We start from the raw sequence: 15,230 nt of genomic DNA on the forward strand, positions 1-15,230 counted from the left end.
TATTATTAATATAATTTTATTAATACTAATAATTAATTACTAAAGTAATATAAGCGAATTTCACCCGGAGCGAGGCACACAGAAGCTAGTTTAATATTAAATAATAATTATCAAAATAGTTTTCCAATAAATGTATTGAAATAAAAATAAAAACATTTTTTTTTTGTTATTAGGTACGCCATAATATTTCAATATAAAATTTCTGTCCCCCTAATAAGCTAAAACATTTGCCGCCCCGGGCAACAAAGGACACTTGCCCCCTCAAATACGGCCCTGACCATACCATATTGTGGCATACAGGCATATTGTAATAGTAATAATAATAATAAGTAATATGATATTATATTATTATATTGATGTAGATACAAATCACTAATATACAATTCTCAAGAACATAGCTATAAAATATTTTTGCCATAAATAAGTTATTTTTAAATTAAAACCAATTGGTTTATGCTAATGTATATTTATATTTCAAATATTTCTATTTATAAACAATCAATATTGTCAGTAGATAAAATAGTCATGGCCCACATAGGTTCACTTTTCGTTCTCGGCTTTTTCAGCACGCAAGATTTACAATATTGTCTATTAAATTGAAAAAAAATGACCATGTTACTTTCAAGTTACAATTGTAAAGAAAAATTGTATATACCTATACATTAATTAGCATAACATATTGTCTGTATATTTTCAAATATAATACGGAATCAATATATAACTGTTGAAAAGTATGCTGGATTATAAATATCTATTTATAATGCGTATAAATTATTTCTAAATAAACATAAATTTGAGGCGAAATAACCAAGTCTGACATTTATCGAGGTCAGGATAAGGCCCGCGTTAACCGGTTAGCAAAAGTGCAAATAATTTTAAAATTAAAATTAAATCAAAATTCATGATGAGTGGACGAGACTATTGTCATACCTTCTTCTTGAAGAGATCGAAAAAAAACTTCTTTTAGAACAATTAGTAGATCAGGGGAACATCCTTTATTTACGTTAAGACCAGAAGAAGGGTATTATGAAATTTTACTGGCATTTAATACACGATGCAGTGGCGTAGTTTACAAGTTGTTTAGCTTCTAAAATTTCGTTTTTATTTTTAGACAATAATATTATTTTTGTAAAAGCTTTTAAAATATTTAGAAAATTTTATGAAATTAGAGAAATAGCTTGATGGCGTGATGACCACCTGGTAGAGAAAACTTTTTTAAGTGTTAGGTACTCCACCAACTAGTAAAACATCAGTTAGAATTTTCCAGCGTTTTTCAATGACCGTAAAATTTCCACGTAATTTACTAATATCTAATCCATTACTTTTTATATTTTCTACAATTTGATCGGCAAATCCGGATGTAAATGGTCATTCAATAAACAGAATCCAAGAAATGATTCTTCGATCCCAAGTTTGATCGGTTTATTGTCTTCATTTTTTTCAATGACTAAAAACGAATTATTTGACTCATTTGATCCTGTTTTCTAATGTCTTGTGTGGTATCAGTTTATATGAAAAAAACGGAATTTTTCGAACATCAGAAAATATAGATTTTTTTACACATTTAGAAATTATATTAATTATTTCATTATGTATAGTGGCACTTAAATAATTAATTTTTCTAGGTCCTCGTTGTAAAAGTTCTGATAGTATAGGGTCATACATCGCTAGAAGATTAATGACTGCTAATAAATTATCATGGTTCTCACTATCAAATTTTTCATTGTGACCTCGAAATGATAGATTTTGAAATCATAAAGTCAGAGTAACATTTATAATACGTTTTATGAATTGGCTATAAATCCAACTACTATGCTAATTTGAGATTTTAATTCTTCAGATAAAGTATCATTTTTTTCCCATCGGTCTACATTAAGTCACGCGTTTGTATGGGATAAACTCTTTTCATGCAATTTAATTTTCTCCGAAATATGTAAATATATATATATATATATATATATATATATAAATGACTGGAAAGTCATTAACCTGTCGCTGGTCGTGTGATTTTTTTTCTACATTTAGTTATTTCAAATGAACGTTCAGTCGTGCAGGGTAAATATTTTCCAAGCAGATAAATTTTCCATTACACGGGTGTGTACAACGAACTAAACTAGTTTTCAATGAAATAAATGTCATTATCGAATAATGGTGTGATTTTGATGAGCTTGAATTACAAATCCGTATTACAGATAATGAAGTGGATACACATATTTATTAATATACTGGGAGATTATTTACCCCATGTAACCAGTGACAGGTTAATACCATTGGTCCATGAAATCGATGTACAAAATAACCAACATGGTTGACAAACTAAATTAAGTGATTTTGAGTAACAAATCCATTTACTGTGTAATGTTATACCCCCTAGACTTTTTTATTTATAATGTGCTGTAGAAAATGAATGATATTTTTTGTTAATTATTTTTTTTGTAAATGGGTCATCCAGTTGACACGGTCCCTTAGAAATAATAAAAATTTTATCTGATGTATCTTTTTAATTTATTTGTAAAAAAAAGCTTTGTGGTTTGGAAAATCTCCTAAGATCATTGGACTGTATCGCTTCTGATAAATCTGGGTTGATTGAACATTCAATTTCGTCATTCACACACAATCTACAGTTATCTTTTTGAAACTTTCATGAATATTAGAAACTTGGAAAAATTTCTAATTTACAGGACACCCAGAAATTTGGCAATTTTTTGGAGGGCCCTAGTTATATTTTGGGTGAAAAAAATTATGGTGAAATTAGAATTTGGCGCAAGAACTTAGTTTTGAAGTTATAGTTAATTAAAGCTTATAACTTTATACTAAAACTTTTAAATACTTATTTTGCTTCAATAAAAATGTTTAAAAGCGTTGCGCAATGGTAGCAGCATCGATTATTTATCCACGGATTCAAGGGGCGATCGCTTCTTCGCCCTCCCCCCCCTAAAATATACCCATTCCTGCAAGTTTAAAACGGCTACATTGTGTTTTATAATCATTGGCTAACAAATAAAAAGCACTGTTTTATCAATTAATTGTGACTATACTTCAATATTCAATTATACTATATTTATTATAACTAATATTTATTAAATAATAAAATAATATAATTAATACTCGTAAATTAATATATAAATAAATAAATAAGTAGTTTATATAGCTGTATAAAATATTTGTTTATTTATATATAATATTTATTACGCAACCAAAATCCTAGTAAAGATAATATGCAATTGAATTAAGAATATTGTAGAAAAGTAATGAAACGACGACTAATTAGGGTTCAAAAAGAACAGAGGTACTAGAGATGAGCATTTTAGGAGGGGGCGAAGGGGGCAATCGACCTGGGCGCCAACATTTTAGAGGCATTTCAAAATTATAGAAAAAATAACCATTGAATTTATAAGTATGTCATATTTTATAATTAATCACCATTAAAATGAAACAATAATAATTTTTCTTAATAAATCATATTTAACATAGGTATTAATTATAATTAATAATATTAATAAAACATAATGTCATTTTATAAATAGAATAACATTGTTTTATTTTTAAATTACATTACATTGTAAATATTTATAATTTATGAAGTAAACAAAACACGTCTATGTAACTGTATACATATTTTATAATTATTGAAGTAACTTTTTAGGATTCAATACATGGAAACACCACTGTAAAAATAACACGTCATTGTTCAGAATCTATAATAAAATTAAAAATACATTAATAAATCACGAAGAACTGGTTTTATTTAACTGTTTTTACAATTTATTTTGAGAGTAAATCTATACATATTTATTAAGAGCTATTAAATATTTATAAAAATCATTTATATTTTTAAAAATTTTTAATATTTATCGATAGAGAACTTGATTGTTATGTCTTACGAATGATTATATATATATATATATATAGGTTACATATATATACATATATATAGATATAAAAAACAATAACTTTTGTTGAAAAGAAACACAAAACTTACTTTTTATTCAAAAAATTTTTGTGATAAACATCCTTCGACATTTTATAAATTACAATTATATTTCTTGGTGACTTATTGATTATTTCATTAGCCTTGATTATCTTTTTTAAATTGTCAACATTTTCTTTAAGATTTTATTAAACTTTCAAAATTATTTTTATTCAATTTTAAAAGCACGCTAGGCCGTTTTATAATTCATTTTGTTGTTTATAGAGATTAACCTACATTAATTTTATAATATATAATCTAAACGGCAATAATAAACTTGTCCGTTTAATATTGATAAATATTTAAATAACATACCAAGTATATAATATAATATTTAAAGTGGTTTATTTTTTGTTTTAAATTTCCGATTTCCGCTTTACACTTGAGTAATTCATCAGCTTTTTTTTTTTTTTCATTCTTTTTATAAGTTATACATGTCTCCATATTTTGCTGAAATAAAATAAAATATAAGCACATGGTGAGGTACAGTGATGATTAACCGTTATGGTTAATAGACTCTGCGTCCAAACTAGGTGACCACTGACCATGGTGCACCCGGGATTTTAGCAAGAATATTATTTAAGATATCATACATGATGTGCCCTCGAATATCTAATAAACCACATATGCCTATATGCCTAAAAATACAATCCTAAATGTTTGCTTACTAAAACCAAATGTTATGACGGCTGAAGTTAATGAAAATTGTGTAATAAATAAAATAATTTTACTGTAATAATTAATAATTGTGAGTTAATATAATACAATACTTTTTCCGTTTTTAATGCTTCTATTTCTGTTTCGAAATGTTCAATTGAACGACGACATTTTTGTCGTTCATCACGTAATTCTAGTCTTTTCATTCTTAAATTACTTTTGAGTTTGTCAATTTTTATCTTACATTTATCTTTTTTTTCCTAAAAAATCAAACTTCACTATTAGTTACTAAACATGATTAATATTTAATGTTATTAATTAAATTATAATTAATTTAATGTTTAATTCGTGGGATATTATTACCTTTATTCTCTTATTATAACTTTTTAACTCAGTTAATTGTTTATGTTCTTTATTATACTTTTTCTTTGTATAATTCAAGTCTCCTTTTAAATAATTAATTAGCAAACTCAAATCTTTGGCTGAACGTTTAAGATTAGTTTCCTTTTTACGAAGGTCCAAAATCTTTTTATATTTTGCCTAAAAAGTTCAAAACATTATAAACGCATGATAATTATGAATGCTTTCTGATAAGTTACATAAAAATAAAAGTGTATCTAGATTAAATGCATTAAAATTGTATTGCAGTTTAGTTTTAGTTCGGGAGCTTTACTACTGTTATACTTATCAAAAATTAAATAAGTCATGAATAATTTAACTATAGTTAAACTCTAGTCTTATAACTAGAACACATACACGGGTGAATACCAATTTTAGATTAGTTTTTTCTATTCCACCTAATCAGCTACTTTAGATTTTAAAAAACTTTAAAAAATATTGTTAGTTTGTATGGAACTAAAAAACCTCCAAAAATAGAATCCGAAGTTCTCCTACTATAGGTTCAATACTAGTTGTTTCTTTCAAAACCCTGTTATTTTATTTTTATATATTGTTCGATAATAATAATATTCATACCACAAAATAATAATTCACAACTATTGAACAATACAGAAATAAGGATGTAGACAATTGGTTATAACTAATATTTTCTGCTTCTATGAATGCTAAGGATAACTTTAATGGAATGTAGCAAAAACTTACAGGCTATAACGAATTATTATGACAGTCAAGCTACCTAAAGCCAGTATTTTAAACTATTATTCAACATAATAGTACTTGATTATATTTATTTTTAAAATAAATAATTTTTGTAAATTATTAATAGAATAAAATTACTCATTCATAATATATATAAAATACATTATGTTTAAATCAATATTTAGGAATTCGGTAATGTGGTAATGTGAGAAGGTACTTTTAATTCGTTCATCTTTTCCTTGCTTTTATAATCAGCATATTCTAATTCTTTTTCCATTACTGTATTTTTATGCTTTAATTCGTCTAGTTCTAAAGCTAGAACTAGATGATCTCTTGTAGCATAAAGAACCGAAAGCTCATCGTTTCTGTAAATTATTCGAAATAATTAGCATTCATTATACTAGAAGTTCCCATTATATGGTTCGCGGACTATTAGTCATCATTGACTGGTGTTCCGGAAATCATACTTACAAAATTTAAAAATATTTCATTCTTCCATTGGTGGGTTATAAAAATACTATCAACTGTGTATATTTCTATATTTATTTGTATTTTAAACATTTAAATTACATATTGCTACTTAAATTATTATTTCAATTGATAATCTAATATTTTTTATACAGCAAAATAAGATTACAGATAAAATACAACAGCCATGTTCGAAGTTTGATATTGTACAAATTTAATGATCAATGTATTTTTATTATTAATTGCTCCATACTTTGTAGTCCACATCATATTCTTTTTAATTTTTCGTGTTAAAATTTAACAGTTAAGTGAAATGGTTCCAAAACGAAAATAGGACAAAGCAAATATACAATTTTCCAGACTTATTTACATTAATTATAATGAAATCATCTTTGAGTAATATTCTAATATCTCTGTTAGTTAAGAAAATGCAAGCCCATATTAAATTGTTTTTTTAATTGTAATTTACCTATTAATTGTTATAATTATATGGTGTACATTTTTTCATAGTAGTAATTTTCGTTAAATTGTTATTAATTTTAAACTTTTACTTAAAATTCAATAATTATAAACATTATTATAAGCCTACTATAAGGAATTGCATTAATATTAACTTATTTATAATCTAAATTCCAAAATATGTGAAAACATTGATTCTTGTGTATAAGAAAAATATGGTCTACAAAATCGAAGTGGTCATTGATGTATATACAGTTTTCTAATTGTTCTGTAGAGTCAAAAAAGTTGGGAACTGCTGCATTAAACTATATACGCACATAGATTTTAGTTAAAATGTATATAAAAATACGTTTGTGTTGTATAGGAGTAGTTAATAATTTAGCGTATTTACTCGGTTACTTCCAATGGAAATCTGAAATTATCATTTGGCCATGTATTCATTTTGATACCTGACTTAATTTCGCTTTTCCAATTATAATAAATTAATCAGTACCTATTAATTATAAAACATTCATCATTTAGTCATAATATATAGGTATCAGAAATTATTAAGTATATTTACTCGCGTTATTTAGGACCCAAAGATTTCTAGTTATGGATATTTTGGAATAACTTATGTTCAGCTCCACCACGAAGTGTGATGACAATTAAGTTACTGTTAATGAATTAAAGATGTTAATTATTTGAATACTTATGTATTTGAAATATTCAGCATTACGTACTTTACAAAAAATGAAAATATATATTCTTTGTTTTGAAAAATATAAGGTAACTTTCCAGTTGTTTTACGTCTACACTACAAATGTAGCTTTATTCAATCTCAATTTTCGAGAATATATTCACTGAAACGACAAAATTAATGTATTATTAAATATCTATAAAATACAATTTCATCTTATATGAGGATCAAACACATTGAATAAATCAATAACAAAATATAAGTCAATAACATAATTTTATGGTAACATGGTAACATAATGTGCATAAACATTGAAATTAAAATAATGATTAGCTCAAAACAATAAATTCATTGTAAATCATAAAACCTAACAATATGTATCAATAAAGAATTAAAAATTAGGTCTACCTATTCAAGTAATTACTTTAAAAATAAGTTTAAAACCTACCGGTTTTATTTATAATAATGAATTGTACTTTTTGGGCTTTTTATCATTGTCATTGTATATTAAATAATACAATAATTGAAGTATCGGTATATTCTATTCCTATTTTTTTTATATATCTACTCGTAAATACGTAAATCGTAGACTAAAATATAGCTTCTACAATTTAAGATAGCTAGAAAAATCTAAAAAACAAATTAACTCAAATCAATACTCAGCTTTTCCATTAATTTTTCATTAATATTGCGATAACATATTTGAATTAAAAAAATAACCGTCTATTTAACTGGATGAGTTGTATTTTTCACCTTGTTCAAGTAAAATTGTTCCATACTTTTCAAGTATTCTGTCATACCCCTCCACTCGTCACAGTCTCGATATTAGTCGGGACAGCATTTGGGACATCATTTATACATAAAACACATAAGCATAGGTCTAGTAAATTTTTTGGTTTTAAATTCCTACTAGTATTAATTTGAGCCCTAAACAGTTGGGAGTCCTTATCTGGGATATTGTGATTTGCTTCGAATGTTTGTGACAATGCCACAAATATAAATTTTTTTCCACTGTTTATACATTTTTTCAGCCGACAAATATTAAATTATAGATTATTATTATAATCTATTTGTACATAAGTAAATATATTTGAAAATTCTATATCTTAAATGAATTGTTTGTTTTCATAGTTCAGAGATTTAACTGTACGAGTGAATTACTAATAGTTTATATAGATAAATAATGAGTTCAAACCCTCACAATATGTTAGATGGTACTACCTACGGAATTCAGTGAAATTATTTCTGTCTTGAGTCACGTACAGTATATTTTTCGATATTTTTCTCTCATTGATCCTTATTGTGACTGCAATACGAAATTATTAATTTTAAACAAAAAACCGGAAAGTATCAGGGCGACCATTGTAAAAAATGAAAACATATACATGAGCTTAGAAATATAGATTTGTTATATAGAATCGGGGGCGTATTTAGACTTACTTCTAGGGGGACACAACTCAAATTTTTTCTTTAATTCAGACTCGAAATTTACAAGTAAAATGTTTGGTAATATTTAAATCAAGGTGAATCCTTAATATTTGTAGTTTTTTTTAATCTAATGCCAGATCCACTTAGAATCGACTTTTGTGTAGTTCTTTTTTAACACCTGTTTGTGTTTTGAAATTTACGCTTGTGTTTTATTTGATTTTTCACTAAGTATGCACCCGAAAAAAAGCCCAATTCAATATTCACAGCTACGTTTATGTAAATTGATTTCATTATAAAATGATTCACATTAAAAAAATTTTAAATGTTTATCTCACATATAATCGATTCATTAAATATGGATTCAGGGAGGGTATTATCGCCCCTTTCGCATCCCCCCCTAAAATACGGCCCTGATCAAAATCGTTAATTGTTGGTAATGATTTTCAAAATTTATATTGAAATTTAAAAAAGTTAAACTCAATGTTTTATGTCAAAATCAAAATCATTTCAATAATTAAAACGATTTTAAATCAAATTAATTTAAAATTCAACAGCCAACAGGCCTATTTATATTGTCAATTCGTATACATCGCCATTTTTGGTAACAATATTGATTATACATAATAATAAATAACTAGTACCTATTTAGTTTTCTTAAACTGGTCCCACGCGACTCGTGTAATCGGCGAATATTCGTCAATCGTGCTACTTTGCGAGTCGTGTGTGAGGTATTTAATCGTAAAGCACGACGATTATTTTTACTCGCCGAGTCACTCACGGTTTCCCGTCGGTGTCGGATACAACACGAATGACTCATGCTGATAAGAAATTTAATCTTGGATTTTCCCCCCAAAATAGACAATTATTTATTATTAATACCAGTCGTGTAGGAGCATTGGCGATGACGAGAAAAGTATATTAATTTGAAGAATAATTGACGAGCACACGAGTCGTGTAGGAGCAACATAATTACAAACATCGTACATCGTACAAACTTGGCAAGTACACTCGCCGAGTATACGTTTGCAAAGTAAACGGTTGTCGGACCGGCTTTAGAATATTTACGATAAGGAATCAGCGTTCGTACCCTAACCTACTAGAAATACGTTTTAATTGTGCCAAACAAAGTCAGAGATAGGTATTTTTTAAATTTCTCATTGCTTGTAATATATTGTTCATAATATATATATATTGTTCATAATATATTGTGCAATATTAAGTCGTGGGAATATTATAATAAGCAAACGTTGTTTATTAATAATTAATATTTTTTTTTTATTAATATTTACATAGTTCTTGTTTACAATATTTGTATTTTGGTTTTAAAACGCTTAACGGCAGTTTATGGTTCAAATTTTAGTTTATACCAATTAAAATATGTATATTGTATACAGGTACAAAAAAAAAAAAAAAATAATAATAAATAAAACAATTCGATATCAATTTGTATAATAATTGTCTTATTTTATGGTTTCAATTTATTTACAAAGTCAATAATATATGTATATGTTTTTTTTTTTAACTTTATGCAACTATGTATAACATATTTATATCAATTTCTTACATTAATTTATTACAGAATCCATTCTAAATTAATAAACATTATATTTAGTCTGACTAAGCAGACTAGTTCCGTACATAAATATATACCTATATATTTATATTTTTTTATCGGACTCAAACGTTCCTCAATGTCTTTAAATGTATAACTTACATTATATAATATTATAAAAAAAAAAAATCTTAAGTTTCATTATTTAAAGACTAAGGACAAATAAGAAGCCTCACCAGCTGTCTAAGAAAAGCTATTAAGGATTTAATTATGTGTATAAAAAAATTGAATAAATAAGTTGTTGGATTAGACCATCTAGTTGTCAATTCCCCATTTATAAATAATATATCCCTTAAAAAATAATATTTCTATATAATAATAATAATAATAATAATAATAATTTTATTTATGTCAAATAATTAATGTAACCTAATGGTTTTGTTTAGCTATTAAAAAAATTAACTTAAAACAAGTACTAATTGTTTTTACTGAAAAACATCAGCCTCAAGAGGGAAAATAGCTTTTCTATAGGCTTAAAAGTATATTTATATTGCATTCGTTGATTTAAATTTTTTATGAATTTGATTAGCAACTTATACCGTTAAATTTACTTATTCCTAAAAATGTTAGCATATTAAATTAACGATTAATTTTATTATGTATTTCTATGAAAATCATGCAAACAAATAATGAATTATAAGTAACATCAATTGAAGAAATGGTCTATCTATTTTTTAGATAAATAAGACATTTTCTTTAAATAATTTGAAATACAATTAATACTTTGGTAATTGAAGACTGACATATGTAATAACTGTTCTACACTGTAAATAGAGATTGATAACTTGGAGCTACTATGGGGTCAATAAATAAAACAAAAAACTCATGCAAACAGCAGCATATAGTATAATAATTTATTATAAATGTTTACTACTAAATATAAAATGACAATTATGAATAAATAATTTATTTTTAAAACAGGAATTAAAAGTTACATTTAAATCTATAATAGTAATAATAAAATTGATCAGATTGATTTTTTGATTTGTAATTCAGTATTTCAATAACGAATTATACGAAGCCAACCAATACGACAAGGTCTTACAAAAATTCGAAATAGCTTCGTTGAAGACCAGCTCGAGTTTGGCTGTTTTGAACTTCGGTCAGAATATCATTTTCAGCGTGACAATAAACGTGGCTATGATATTGGCCACTAAATAGATATTCGAAGGTAATGTACTCGTAATTTGGGTTTTAATATTTAGTTAAAACGTTTAGCATTTCTGCTTATAATAACTGATACGATTTGCATGCAATATTTAAAAAATATAACAATATTAAAAATTACTGTTCTTTACTTTAGGTAATATGACAATCGGCGATCTGGCAATGGTAAACTGTTTTCTTTTTCAATTGTCTCTGCCACTCGGATTTCTCGGATCCGTTTACTGCGAAGTGCGACAGGCGTTAATCGACATGCAGTCCATGTTTTCTATCATGGCTTGCGACCCGTCCGTCAAGGTAGGTACTTTCAAATTGTTCAGTGTTATACTTACCGCCTTGATAATTGTACATTATATTTTCCCCTTATTATAGAACCTAGAAAATGCTGCCCAATTGGCTGTCACTAAAGAAAATGCTTCAATCGAAATGTCTGCTTTGGCTACCAGAATGGCAAACCTATTCTGAACAATTTGTCATTTGTTGTATTACCCGGTCAAAAAATGGCCATTGTTGGAGGATCTGGAAACGGGTAAACACTGCTACTTCTGTAAGGAGTATTGTCTTGTTCTGTACTTAGACAAGACTCTTTGACGAGATCCGAGCCCCATATAATATTTAGATGTATACGATTAGCGATCGAGTTTTGCTACCTACATAATTTATATTACGATTATTTCAGAAAGTCGACGATAATCCGGCTGTTGTTCAGGTTTTTTGAACCTACATCGGGCGAGATACTTATTGGAGGTAAGAACATCAAAGACGTTGATGTTTTACCAGTCTTCGGAAAAGCATAGCTGTAGTTCCTCAGGTATACCCGATCGCCGATCGAGCGCGCCACGCGACTTGATTAAGACTGTACTATGTATAATGTGTTTTTTTTAAGGATTCAATTTTATTCCACGATACCATTATGTACAATCTTCATTACGGAGACATAAGCAAGTCCGAGCCAGAAGTCATTGAGGCAGTTAAACTCGCGGAACTCCATAACTCTGTAACGAAGTTGCCCAACGAATATTTCACACAAGTGGATGAACGGGGACTGATGATTTCGGGTGGTGAAAAGCAATGGGTATCCATTGCTCGGGCCATACTTAAGGACAGTCCTATTCTAATATTCAACGAAACCACGTCGTCATTAGACTCTATTACTGAACAAGTTCGGATAAAAATCATTAGTGGTATAATTATAGCGTTTTCCGAACGTCATCAAGTTGTTTCACACCCAGAAATAGCTATAAATATTGGTTTGGGTGTATATACATTTCCTTTGTAAAAAAAAAAAACGTCATAGTTTTCCGTTTTTATATAATTATATAATTATATGTATTTCAAAACCGAATAAAAACGAGCTGTACACTAGTATTTTTGTTTTGATGACCTACATAATAACTTCTTAATAATTTTTAATAAATCGCTTGTGTCTGCAATGAAGTTCTAAAGGTCCCTTTGCTAGAACTAATTAATATATTGATTCGTTTTTTTTTTTTTATTGATACAGAATATTTTAAAGGCCTTGCGACGAGCCACCGAGGACAAGACGAGCGTGTGCATAGCTCATCGGCTGTCGACTATCAAAGATGCTGACGAGGTTTTAATTTTCCGCAACGACCAAATTGTAGAACGTGGCAATCATCAAATGCTGATGGACAACGCGTCCGAGTACTCAGAGTTATGGAACATACAACAAGACACGTCCGAAAAAAAATAGTAAACCTAGATGATAGAAATTTGAACTTCCTTTTATATAAAATCTCATTTTATATCGGTACTCGTGTTCGCATTAAACATGTTTATGACTTGTACTGCCTACGTTTAAAACGCAGGTGTGTACCGATCGGTATTAGATAGTGTAATATTATAACATGTCATTAAAATATTATATATATCACCTTTATAGTGGTTGCTATACAAATACCTGTTACTTAAATTGTTATTGATTTGCATTGTTTTCTTAATAAATTAAACGATTCCTACTATTAACATAAATTGTTTAATCTCTTTGTGTTTATTTATTTATTTTATACTTGAATAATTCTCAACATATTCAGGACCGTTCTTTTAGTTCTATTAGTGATAAAGAGATTTAAGGAGATCACTTTTAAACAATTAAATTAAAAGCACATTTATAGCACTAATTACTACCATAAATGTGCTATTTACTGGTAGTTAACTACTCACATAGAAAATGGCTTTGACATGAACGTTAAGACTGCAGTGGAATTGACTTAAGATCTGCCTAAGACACTGTTGGAAAAAAGGACTTATCGAAATTTCTGGATGTGATCCTATGTAAAACGCTACTAAAACTTTTTAACAACATTCTTAGTAACAGATTTCCCACTATGTATATTTTAGAGGAAAAAAGAATTACAAAGTTGCTCAATAATGTCCACTCACAAGGATCCGTGCTGGCACCTCTATAAACATTTATCTACGCTGATAAGTAGTCTAGCTTACTAATGATTTAGAACACTTGGAAAACCCACTGACCTTGATATACTACATAAATACTATAAACAATGGAGGCTTGAATCCAATCCATCAAAAACGAAAGTTACTCTCTTCGTTTGGTAATAATATAAGCTAATCAGAAAATAAATGTACAGTTCGGAGTTCAGTTCGGTATATTCAACAACAGAATTCTACGCACCTATCTATTCAAATAGTACACATACTAAGAAACTGGATATCCAGCGCAACTCGGCAATTAGAATTATAGAGGGAACATTAAAATGGTTACCAGTTCCTCCACAAACATCCGAAGAGAACAGGCAAATCCGAAATTGGACCGAGAATGCTAATAATCCGAACCTACTGGACTCAATGATAACTGAGGGGGAGAACTCCGACTTAAGACCTGTAGACGTCCGCAGATAACTTCAAATAATTTATTACTGGAAAATTTCACGGGAAATACTAAATGACATTAAGATTGGACATCATAGAATCCTGACAGACAAAGCATTGTAAACCATCAAACAACTCAGCTTCAACACGACAAGTAAAATTTTAGTGACTGAATCGTCTGTGGACCTGCCACGAAAGATGCAATTACCTGATGCATGAATGGAAACATTACAACTTCTGTTGATTGGATATTAATCAAAAACAATCTTAAACGAATTTTTGTAATATTTTTTTAATTTTATTTTACATGCATGTTGAATTTTATTTTATTCTATTTTATTTAAAATAATTATGAGTTATGTTGCTCTGTTATTTCATTCGAAATATATAATATGTATATATATATATATATATAACACATTTATCAGTCTACGACATACCTACTGTACATTATAATGATTAATGCTATTATAACTAGTACTCGTGTTATAATAATTATGTTGTAGAGCAGTGGTCTACAATCAGTGAATCGCGTAAGCTTTAAGATTGGGTAGCGATAAGTCTACCTAAATAAAATTTAAAAAATGCATATTCATACATATTATATTATATATGTCATATCATATCGGGTAAAATAATTTTCGAATAAACCCGAAACCGTACTACATTTGTAGAAGATAAGATTGAATACTTCTTTGTCATATAGTCATACTCATACTTAATTAGAAAAGAGTCTCGACCAATAGGTGACACATTCCACAAAATATTAACTACGAACACAGACGGAGTGTACACAATTATCTCAATACGCACCGACCTGAACATGCCATCCAACATAGAAG

The 15,230-nt window shown here is 27.9% G+C and overlaps 1 pseudogene; it reads left to right on the top strand.

Annotated features, from left to right (window-relative positions):
• Positions 1–11,167: 11,167 nt before the first annotated feature.
• LOC112693716 lies at positions 11,168–13,453 on the top strand (annotated as a pseudogene).
• The last annotated feature ends 1,777 nt before the right edge of the window (positions 13,454–15,230 follow it).

The sequence above is a fragment of the Sipha flava genome, unplaced genomic scaffold (assembly GCF_003268045.1).
Source record: "Sipha flava isolate LNK unplaced genomic scaffold, YSA_version1 89_pilon_pilon, whole genome shotgun sequence".
NCBI lineage: Eukaryota > Metazoa > Arthropoda > Insecta > Hemiptera > Aphididae > Sipha > Sipha flava.